Source organism: Pinus tabuliformis, chromosome 8, assembly GCF_031772625.1.
Source record: "Pinus tabuliformis cultivar Carrire ecotype Pingquan chromosome 8, CPIR1, whole genome shotgun sequence".
In the NCBI taxonomy this organism is placed as follows: Eukaryota; Viridiplantae; Streptophyta; class Pinopsida; order Pinales; family Pinaceae; genus Pinus; species Pinus tabuliformis.
Window position 1 is genome coordinate 1546079289 of NC_142294.1, and position 11523 is coordinate 1546090811.

The window sequence follows — 11523 nt, forward strand, 5'->3', positions numbered from 1 at the left end:
GCTTATTTTTTGTCTTTTAGAATTCGTATGCAGGTAATTTCTATAGAGGGTTAAAACCTACAAAACATATATAGTAAACAAAGACAAAATAGTCTCATGATCATTCACGACATATGCATGAAAAGTGTGTCGACTCTAAGAGCTTCAAATTATTGAGTGAAATTTCCAAAATATACCATTACAATGATACAACACTTGTTCCAATAGTGGAACATTAAGTAACTACTTACTCCTCAAAAGCCTAATCTTCTCTCTTACGCCTAGCTTGAGAAGCCAAAGAGAAAAGTCCTTTGCTTGAGTTGTTAGGGTGTATATATAGAAAGTGAGATGACTCTTTACCTCCCTTGTGACTCTTGAGCTCCCCTCATGACTCTTGAACTTCCATGTGACTTTTCGAAACTCCTTTGAGACATTTTAACTTCTACATGAATTTTCACATTCTATGTATCACCTTTGGACTTCCACTCACTTTATATTTTCTCATTTCTTGAAATTACATCCACAAATGATGTGGAAATATATAATGACACATGCAACTCTTGTGATGAATCTTGTACAAGCCATGACATGGCAAAAGATGACTTGGATCTTCATGATGATTAGTTAATGCCAAGCTTCTCTCCTTGTTGCTTCCTTCATATCTTCATTAAATATATTGCATGTGCTTCACCTTCATCCTCCAATAGGCTAATTGATATGGAATCTTCCATGTGATCTTAATCTTCAATCTCCTATCATGGTCTAGTGTCCCTCCATCTTCTTGCTTGATGATCTCTTCATGGTTCTAGCTTAAAAAGTGTCTTTTTGCATGATCTCCTTTGCATCCTCCCTGAGCATCATCTTGTCATATCAAGATATGGCAACTACAAATTGAATTCACTCATGAAAAAATGACATTAGTTTGGAAATATCTAGTCTATACTATTCTTTATGAAATTCACTAATTGATTTAGAACCGAGGGCAAGACAAAGGAGGAGGCTAAGGGATTATGCAGTGAATTGTTCCAAATGGTCGTGATGAAGGTTTGATCACTATGATTGTGCAATACGAAACTTCTGAGGGTCAGGGAAGCAAGACTGTACAGTTGGGAAACTCAGTGAGGTAGTGTGTGGGCTTGCTTATTGTAACTATGCAGTCCGCGGTTCTAGGAGGCCAGAGACACAAGACCGAGCAGTTGGGAAACTCAGTGAAACAATGAGGAAGGCTTGATCAATGTGATTGTGTAGTGTGTAGTTCTAATAAGATAATGACTTCGCAGTTGAGCGAATCAGTTAGTGAAGAAGGTCTAGTTGAAAACTGAAACTATGCAGTGCATAGTGGAAGGATGTCTAGAAGAGGAAATTGTGTAGTTTGCATGGGCAGGAGGCAAGACTAGGCACTGTGATGGCATAGTGTACAGTCCTTGGAGGTAGTGACTGCATAGTATGTATTTATAGGAGGTAGTGACTGCATAGTATGTATTTATAGGAGGTAGGAGATGTTGATAAGGGCCTAAGATTTCATAATCCTCAATTTAGGGAGGCAGACTGGAGAGGGGTTGATCAGGCAAGGGATCACTTCTTGATCACAAGCTAACCCTTTCATGGTCCACACTAATTACATGTCTTGCTTGAGAAATTGAGCAATCCTTTGTGACAAGCAACTGTGCAACTCCCTGTGAAACTGAATTGCGCAATCCTTTGAGGCATGCAGTTGCTGTGAAAGCAAACTGTGCAATCACCTTGTGATATTAAACAACAAAATCCACTGTGAAACAGAACTGTGCAGTCCCTTGTCACAGTGAACTGAAAATTCCCTTCATCCAGTGAGTTGTGCAGTCTCTAAAATTAGCCAATTATGCACTCCTAGAAAATAGGAGGTTCACATTCATATCCAACATTATTGCATAAGTTTCTATTTTTAATCTTTCGACATGTTTTAGCTAACTAGAGGTGGATCCTTGATTTTAGATAGGCGAACCTAAATCCATAACTGTTGGATTGAGGGGGCCTGACCTAGGTTCGGAGTTATTTAGCCAAACAAACCCCTATACTACTGGCCCTTTCGGTAACAGCCCGCGGAGCGCAGACTGAGGTCTCACCTGAAGCAATATGGGAGGATGTTGGAACCAAGTTTCCTCACCCTTGAGATGTCTGAGGGGTCAGTTTAGTCAAACTAGGAATGTTTTTGCGCACTTTCCTGACTTGTGAGGCCTTCGCGCTCTGTTATACTCACCTTCGCGCAGCCCTAACCAGAAGCTGAGGTGCTTTCACGCTGCTAAAGCAGCGATCTACGCTATTTCCCCAAGTTACACCGCAGATCTTACTTATCTTCTTATAACATTTAGTTATCTTCGCATAAACAGATACTTACATTATATTCGCTTATTCAACACATTCATATAAGTTTGCACAACAAACAAAAAAAAAACTTGCAATTCATACCCAATATACTTCAATGCATAAACAGGAAAAAGACACAGAAATAATGCAAAACTTCTCTTTATTAATGCTTCAATCAGTTATAGACTCAACCTGCCCTGCACACTCAGCTACAGGGGTCTATGCACTCAGCTGCAGACTACTAGGCCTCTGCGCACTCAGCTACAGAGCCTTCTCCTACTCTACTACCCAAAGACATGACTCGACGCTTCAACTAAGACTCAATTCATCATCATTAGATCTTAGAGACTTCTTAGATGTCTCTTTACACTTAGAGCCTCACTCTATTTATACAATCCCATGGTCCATGGACCATGGGTAGAACTCTCAAGCTGACATTACATTACAAAAGTAAGGGCAGACAACCCTATGACTCAATTACAACTTCGCACTCCGTGCCCACAAATCGCAGAGTCTTTACATCGGACTTAGTCAAAACTTGGGCTTTAAGCCCCAAAACTTGCCTTGGGGGATCCCGCGCCCAACAGGCCCCCAACACAAACATTGTGACTCGCCCTCGAGTCAATTTTTCGGTGCGGAGATCTTTGCGTGGAGACCTCCCTGTTTCTAGGAAAACTAGTGTCTTTTCGAGCGACTAGCCCTCTAGGTTTGGCAGCTACCCTAGAAACAACAGTTTAAAGCAACTCAACGATTTCTTCTATGTGTAATGGATAAGAGAAAGATAATGGAACCAACCTGGAACTTCTGCTTAATCCTTTGCTTGATCTCTCTCCCCTTTGATAGAGCTTGCAACTCCTCCCCGCACTTATCCCACTTGGAGAGTACTTGTAGAAACACAGTAACAAAGAACCGTCAAAGCATCTTGATCTATTACAACATACACATTATAGAATCAGATATATAATGAACATATAATAGCATTCACAAATGATAACATTCACAATTGCACAATCATATGGACAAAAAATTGAAGAACTATTTTAAATAGAAGGGATAATTACAACCCAGTTGTCTGATCCAGCATCATCCTCCCAGCATCAAGCCCTCTTCACCTCATGAAATAGCAAGATCACACCAAAAATACAATGCTCTTTCCTCAATTACAAACTATCAGCACTTACTTGCAATTCACAACATTCCAGCCTCTTGATCTCTTAGATGAGGAATCCATTTATAGATGTGTGAAAGGGTGTGAGTCATCTCTGGGATTTGATTAGTGTCATTCCACTTGTTACATTTGGTTCCACAAGAGAAGTGATAACTGAAGTTTAGATCTCTTACTCATCCTTGGGCGAATTCAGAGAGGCAAGTGGCAGAGGGGAAGTTTCTAAAAGATTCTATGAGCATCCACTTAGCAAACTGTCCCAGACATTTGTCCATCCTCGCTCATCACACCCTATAGAAGGCCTAATCAGTATGCATCACACATGAGCAGTGTATCACTCAGTATGTATCGCACCTGGTCAGTGTAGCAATCAGTATGGTTCAGTTTAGGCCATTTCTGGATGGTTTTTCAGGTGGAACTTTTGGGGAATGATGTAATCAAATGGCCATGTTCTTTTGGGGTATGAAACAACTCTTTTAGGGGTTGATGAGCCCTAGTTTATCAACATATAAGTTTGGGGTTGAAGTGCCCAAATATGTCTATAACAGTTGCCCCCTAAAGCATGAAGTCGTAAATCTTGATGTCGAGTGAAATACTTTATCATGAGGATCCGAGGTTTCGAAACTGGGAGGTGACCTGTATAAGATACAATACAATACATCATCATAATATAATTTTCATGATCTATCTGAGGCGGGCATTCCCATGCTCAACTTTATAAATTCATTTTAGGTACATAGATCAGATAGTCGTCGGCAGATGCAGACTAATGATTCAGTTCAGATGTAGAGTCATCATCCTTGGTTCGAATGACCATCTGTGCAGTGTCTTTGTACATATGATGTCTTTATATCCTTGAATATATCACAGCCCAGATGGATGAAACTAAATCTGAGGTCTTCAAACTCGTTCAATCTTCGCCTGATGTACAAGTTAATCCATGTGAAGAGATGTTCTGAAGTCGAACATGGAAAGACATCACCCGATTACCAGCCAATAATGTGAGCTATTAACAGACGCGAGAGGAATCACTGATAATGATGATGACCCTCAAGGTACTACAGTACAATTCACGTGGTGTGAATATATGATCTAATGTCGAACACCCCGTAAAATCTTTCGGTCGAAGGCCATTGATGTCAACCTGTTTCCGGAAGTGAGAAACTTGCCATTGAGGCATGCAAGCTTCAAAGCACTGAAAGGGTTGTTTCTAAGTCAACTTTCTTGGATAGTGATCTGATGTTGAAAAGAAGTGACTCGTCGTAGGAGGGCCTTGACGTATCCCACATCTACAACACGAAACGAAGCAAATGATTTTCTGGAGATGAAAACGATCTGACGACACAAGGTTCAGGAATGGCGGTCATGAAAAATGAAGGTTCAAGGTATTGTAGTGGATGAGACATTAACTAGATTGTGGTTTCTCGATTGAATGACTTCTCTTGAACATGTCGGTGACACTGAGATGGATTGGTAGTGTTAACCCCAAAAGATAGATGGTGTAAAAGACCAATGGTGAGATGATCTGTGAATGGAATAACCCAACCCGACTTAATAATCGTGATGGAGTGAAAGTGTCATGTTCAAGTACGACCTGCTACCATTAAGTTTTCAAGTTTTCTTCCCTTTTTCCCCAGTCACTACTAACCAATACCTCTTTATTTTTTTCAAGCTTGAGGAGGATAACATATGCTTGTTCTATAATTTGCCCTTCGGGCAAACCTGTCGCTATGTTTTAACGAGTCTAGCGACAGTGAAACTCGTTCTTGTCTAGAATGGACAAGTTTGTCGCTATTGTTTTAACGAGTTTAATGATAAGGATAACTCGGTCCTTTTCATGTTTAGAGAGTTTGAAAAGGGATGAAAAAGGAAACTTTGTCTCATCTAGAATGGACAAGTTTGTCGCTATTGTTTTAACGAGTTTAACGACAAGGATAACTCGGTCCTTTTCATGTTTAGAGAGTTTGAAAAGGGACGAAAAGAAAACTCCAGAAGTTCTTTTTCATAGAATAATCCCTTAGGTCCAAAAAAGGATAAAATAATACGAAAGGGATGACTTTTCCGATCACTTTAACAAGCCGAAAAAGACAAGCGCTCAACAATCTTTTCATATTTAACGAGTCTAAAAAGGGTTTAAAGGAGACTCGATTTGAGGAACGAGTGGTGTCTAGGGTAGCAACTGGTTCCGGTGAATTTGGAACTTCTCAAAACATGTTGAATTCTGTGAAGAGGCTGGCTAATAAGACCACTCGTCGCAACTGTTCCTCAAAAAGGGTAAACAACCAAGTGGAAGTGTATGATCGGCCAAAAGAATGGAGGTGATGAGAGGTACACGACCAAGGCTCAAAAGGCTGATAGCATGGCAATCACAAAGGTTAATTACCCAATGGTGGGTTCATTTTTTAACGAGCTTGAACCATGGGGGAACTATGCTCGATTTTAGTTCTACTTTTACACAAGCTAGAAACGACAAAACTAAAAAGCTAGAAAATGAAAATTGAAAAAGGAAATGAAAAGTTTGCATGCCCCCAGCATGATGAAAAGGAGAGTCTCCAGTAGCCATATGGAAACTTACTGAGGTTAGGAAGGACAATTTCATCCAGAAGACAAAACACTTCCTTGGCTTCGTTCGCAGAATAGACAAAGGTGAATGGTGTGTCAGACCAATCATGTAACCTACAGGGAAACTTATCTTTTTAGCTGGGTTCGTCCGCAAAATAGACAAGGTTGCATGCCCCCTAAGCTTCGTTACATTCACCAGACTACTCATGGAAATCAAGTGGATGGAATGAAGGTTCAAGAGATACAGCTGATGTAAAAGGACCATTTAGGGATGATGATTGACTTGGAGCTATGCTTGAACTAGGAAATGAAAGCGGGTCAATGGTGAAAATTTTTCCTTCATGCGGGAAACACATCACTCGGAAGAGTGTTGAAACAATAGCCTTTATGTTATAAACATAGTCACGTCCAAGGAGTAGGTTGTAATCTAATGGTCCTAGGACTACCATCACATTTAGATGAATGGCTTTCCCTCCCAAAGTGATCAATAACTTAGGAAGGATCCCTAACGGTCGACTAGTTCCTTTGTTAAAGCCTGACATATTCTCTGTAACACGCATAAGTGATGGTGAACCAAACGCTTTCCAATCAGTTGAGCAAAGGATACTTACTGATGCCCCTTCATTTAGAATAGTGCCAGACACGATCATTTTACAAACTTGTACTATGATCCGAAAAGGTACATGATAAGGAAGGTGGGATCTTGCTAGTTGGTTCCAATCAAAGGAAGCGACTAGACTACTTGTAGGGGGTACCGAATAAATGGGTGAATTAACCTCTTGAGTTACGATAACTGGAGGATTTTCCTCCTGTTGTGAAGGAACGGGTGGATTTCCCCAAGTTCATCGGACTCTGAAGTAACAAAAAGAATTTGAACGGTATCGTTCTCACTCTCTTCGGGAAGGGTACGATTTTCTAAAGGTAAAACTGGGTCAACTGTCACCTCGACCTATTGACTTTGGTCGGGTATAGACTCATAAGATTCACTTTCAGAGAGAGTGGTTTCGACCGACGGTTGATTTAAGTCAGTTGGTTTTTCAACTAGTAAAGGACTTGGGGAGAGTTTCTGGTAACCAGATGGAAGTCGCTGCGGTGAAGCAGGACGGTTATCCAACACTCTTTTGGCTTCATCCAAAAAAGGACAATGGTGAAGGGAATGATTACCTTCACATAACCTACATGGAACTTTGACCTTTCCCTTCTGTCCATGAACTTTGCTATCACTAGTTGAAGGAGTGTTACCAACATGATCACCAGAGGTTGATGACACTAGACGATGCGAACAGGGAGACCATTCTCTCAAGATCCAAGGAAAGTAGGGACAATCTTGATGAAAATGGTCTCCTCTACAAATTATGCAAGGAAATTTGGGTTTAGGAGCTTTAATGTGTGGATTTTCACCAGATGATGCATTTAAAGCAATGGTTGCTTGGTTGCCCCCTTGCTGAATTAGCTTCTTCTTCTTCTCCTTCCCTTTCTTCTTCTTCTCGGCCACCTGGTTACTAGCATCACTACTTTCACCAAGAAAAGAGGAGGAAGGGGAGGGAGAAACAAATGAAGAAGAAGGTGAAGGGTCAACTTCAGTATCAACTAGAGGTTGATTCGATTGCAGAGGAATCGCGGTATTTTGAACCACAGAGGTTGAGAATAGCCATACTGGTAGGCCAATGGTAAGTCCCGGAAGGTACAATGTGGCCATATGAGGAGCACTAATATTCCCCCATGAAGTAAAAGGACTAGGATTCCCCTCAAAAGGGATTCCTTGATTGGTTGACTCCATATATGTCAACCTAAGTTCAACTAAGGAACAGGGATGTTATTTCGAATTCAATTAATTTTAATGATGCTTTGACACAAATTTGCTTTTTCAGTTTTTAAGAGCCGAGAAAAAGCTAAAGATGACTCTAGTCCCCTTTGATTTTTAATGAGCCTAAAGTGACAAGTGCTCAGATGGACCTTTTCTTTTAAAGATTCGAAAAGGAACAAAAGTGACTACTCTGGAAATCTAGACAGGGGGATTACCAAACCAATCGAAAAACTGCAATATACACCTTGGTGATAAATTAAAGAGAAATTACCAAGGACTTATGTACGGCAGTCAATCTTCCTGAATGTTGTGTTCAGTGCATTGCGATCAATAAGGCGGCAGACTCAGCTTCCTATGGATAAAAGATATAAGCCTATTGTGGTCTCCCAATATATACGCGACGGTACAGGGAGCACAAGTTTGTGCTAGCACTTGTCGTATCAAGGAGGAGGAATCACCCAAACTTCAATGAAAATGATAGTTACTATTTTTTATGACGCCAGAACATGTCTCTAGCCTAGACCTCTAGATATGTTGCGTTAAGTTCCAAAGCGTTGTTAAGTTCATTGAGATTTATTTTAAAGTTGATCTTGTTTAAAGTTTGCCTTTCAATGGTTCACCGCGTGATGATGATTTGAAATTCCTAAAATGCAATCTACAATGATAAACAATCTTTGTTTATTTCGATCAATGAAAATCCTAGCTACTAGGGAAAGAAGATTACAATTCTTTCAACAAAGAGCAAAGAGCACACACTAGTGCATTTTCCTAAATCATTTTTCGCACACAAACTAAATGCAAATGCAAATGCATGTATTCGTTTTTTGTTTTCCTTAATGTGAAAAATGCTAGAAAGGAAAACTAAATGCAGCAAAGATCTGAAATATTTCTTTCAAAGCGACATTTTCGACAATTTCTTCTTCAAAAGAGAAAGGAAGACTAAACAACACTTTTCAATTTTGAATAAAAACAATGTTTTCGACACTTCGAATATCAACAAATCAAACCAAATACTTGATGAAAAGTTCAATTGACTATTCAGGGAAGGAAGAATCCACGACACTTCTCTTTTTGACACAAAACGATAGTTTCGACACTTTTTGTACCAAAGCAACAAATCAATTTAAACAACTTTTCGACAAAGGATTGTAAATGATGAACAAATACAAAAAACATTCACTAATCCTAATCAATGGAGGCTGAATTATGTGATGCATGTAGGCTTTAGTAAGGAGGCACTGTTCATAAGCAGCAAACAACTACACAAAACTGAAAACAAGGACAAAAACCCCCAATTTCTAGAATGGAAATAAGTTCAGTCAGTCATCACACCCGGTCTTCACAGAAACAAGGATGCATCACACTTTACACACTCGAGAGGTGCGATTCATACTGGTTTACAATGACAGGCAGTGTGATGGGCTAGGAAGCGCAATTAAAGATGGGTTTTGGCTCAAATGTGCAGTTGTTTCCAATGAGTTATGTTGAGCTATGATGGACAGTAAAGAGCAAAGTACAGAGGAATGTCTTGAGAGGTTATTAAGCTACCAAAGGGCATCTAGAATGCTTGTAAGTCAAATGTTTAATTCATAAACTAAACCAGAGATTGACTGAAGCAGCATTCATCTACTATGCAATTATAGAGAAAGAGCAGTTCGAAGGCTACCTAGCTGACTTCAGGTTTTGTCTATAGTTTATAAAACAAACAATAACAACAAACAAACATCTATTCGATCCCCAGCGGAGTCACCAATTTGTTTCTGGGAAAACTAGTGTCTTTTTGAGTGACTAGCCCTCTAGGTTTGGTAGCTACCCTAGAAACAACAGTTTAAAGCAATTCAACGATTTCTTCTATGTGTAATGGATAAGAGAAAGATAATGGGACCAACCTGGAACTTTCGCTTAATCCTTTGCTTGATCTCTCTCCCCTTTGACAGAGCTTGCAACTCCTCCCCGTACTTATCCCGCTTGGAGAGTACCTGTAGAAACACAGTAACAAAGAACCGTCAAAGCATCTTGATCTATTACAACATACACATTATAGAATCAGATATATAATGAACATATAATAGCATTCACAAATGATAACATTCACAATTTCACAATCATATGGAAGAAAACTTGAAGAACTTTATTAAATAGAAGGGATAATTACAACCCAGTTGTCTGATCTAGCATCATCCTCCCAGCATCAAGCCCTCTTCACCTCATGAAATAGCAAGATCACACCAACAATACAATGCTCTTTCCTCAATTACAAACTATCAGCACTTACTTGCAATTCACAACATTCCAGCCTCTGGATCTCTTAGATGAGGGATCCATTTATAGATGTGTGCAAGGGTGTGAGTCATCTCTGGGGTTTGATTAGTGTCATTCCACTTGTTACATTTGGTTCCACAAGAGAAGAGATAATTGAAGTTTAGATCTCTTACTCATCCTTGGGCGAATTCAGAGAGGCAAGTGGCAGAGGGGAAGTTTCTAGAAGATTCTATGAGCATCCACTTAGCAAACTATCCCAGACATTTGTCCATCCTCGCTCATCGCACCCTATAGAAGGCCTAATTAGTATGCATCACACTTGAGCAGTGTATCACTCAGTATGCATCGCACCTAGCCAGTGTAGCAATCAATATGGTTCAGTTTAGGCCATTTCAAGATGGTTTTTCAGGTGGAACTTTTGGGGAATGATGTAATCAGATGGCCATGTTCTTTTAGGGTATGAAACAACTCTTTTAGGGGTTGATAAGCCCTAGTTAATCGACATATAAGTTTGGGGTTGAAGTGCCCAAATATGTCTATAACACTCCCAACTCTGTCCAAACTGCTGCAAGCTCGGCAGCGCACTGAGCAACTGCCTGTTGTACCTCCTGCACGCGTTGTTCAGAGACCGTTGTATCTGAACTACTTCCTTGTATCTACTCTTGCATTCACTATATCTTTTTATAGTCTCATGCCTCCTTTCAGCTACCTGGAGTGTTAAGACTATGCTTCCCATGGCTAGTCAGGTGGCCGGGCCACCTATATACAGCTTCAATCAACCATCAATTACTTTTTCTGGGAAAAGTCCGCCTTTTAACTTTACTATCTGCATTGTGCACTTTACCATCTGCATCACGCCACCATCGGTGATCCCTCTAGTAATATACGGTCCAATCCAAGGCATCAAGCTGATCAACTCTCGGTGGTAGTCCCCAAATTTGTCAACGTAATCATGCGCATCCTGTTTTATCACCACAGTTTTCTTATCAAGAAAGTCCTTCTTTATTCCTTCCTCAAGCTTCTTGACTTCTTCTTCCATCATGGCGCTTTTTTCCCTTAACCGAACTCTTTCCTTCATGAGTTCTTGGAGCCTAAGATCACCCTATTGGATCTCTTCATCAGGTCCCAAGCGTTATTTTTCATCCAGCTGCACGATCCCTTCTTCCAAGGCTCCGTGAACCGTCATATCCACAGGTACTGCTATGCGGAGACTAGGCATAATATACTCCATCAGTATTATAGTGTTTGCTCCATATGCCAGCCTAGAAGGTGTCTGTCCAATCAGTTTCTTGCACGTTGTCCTATAAGTCCACAAAACTGTTGGTACGCATAGGTCCCAATCACTTCGCTATGCATTATATACCTTGTTCAGTGATTCGTACACTTCATTAAATTCTTCTTCGTG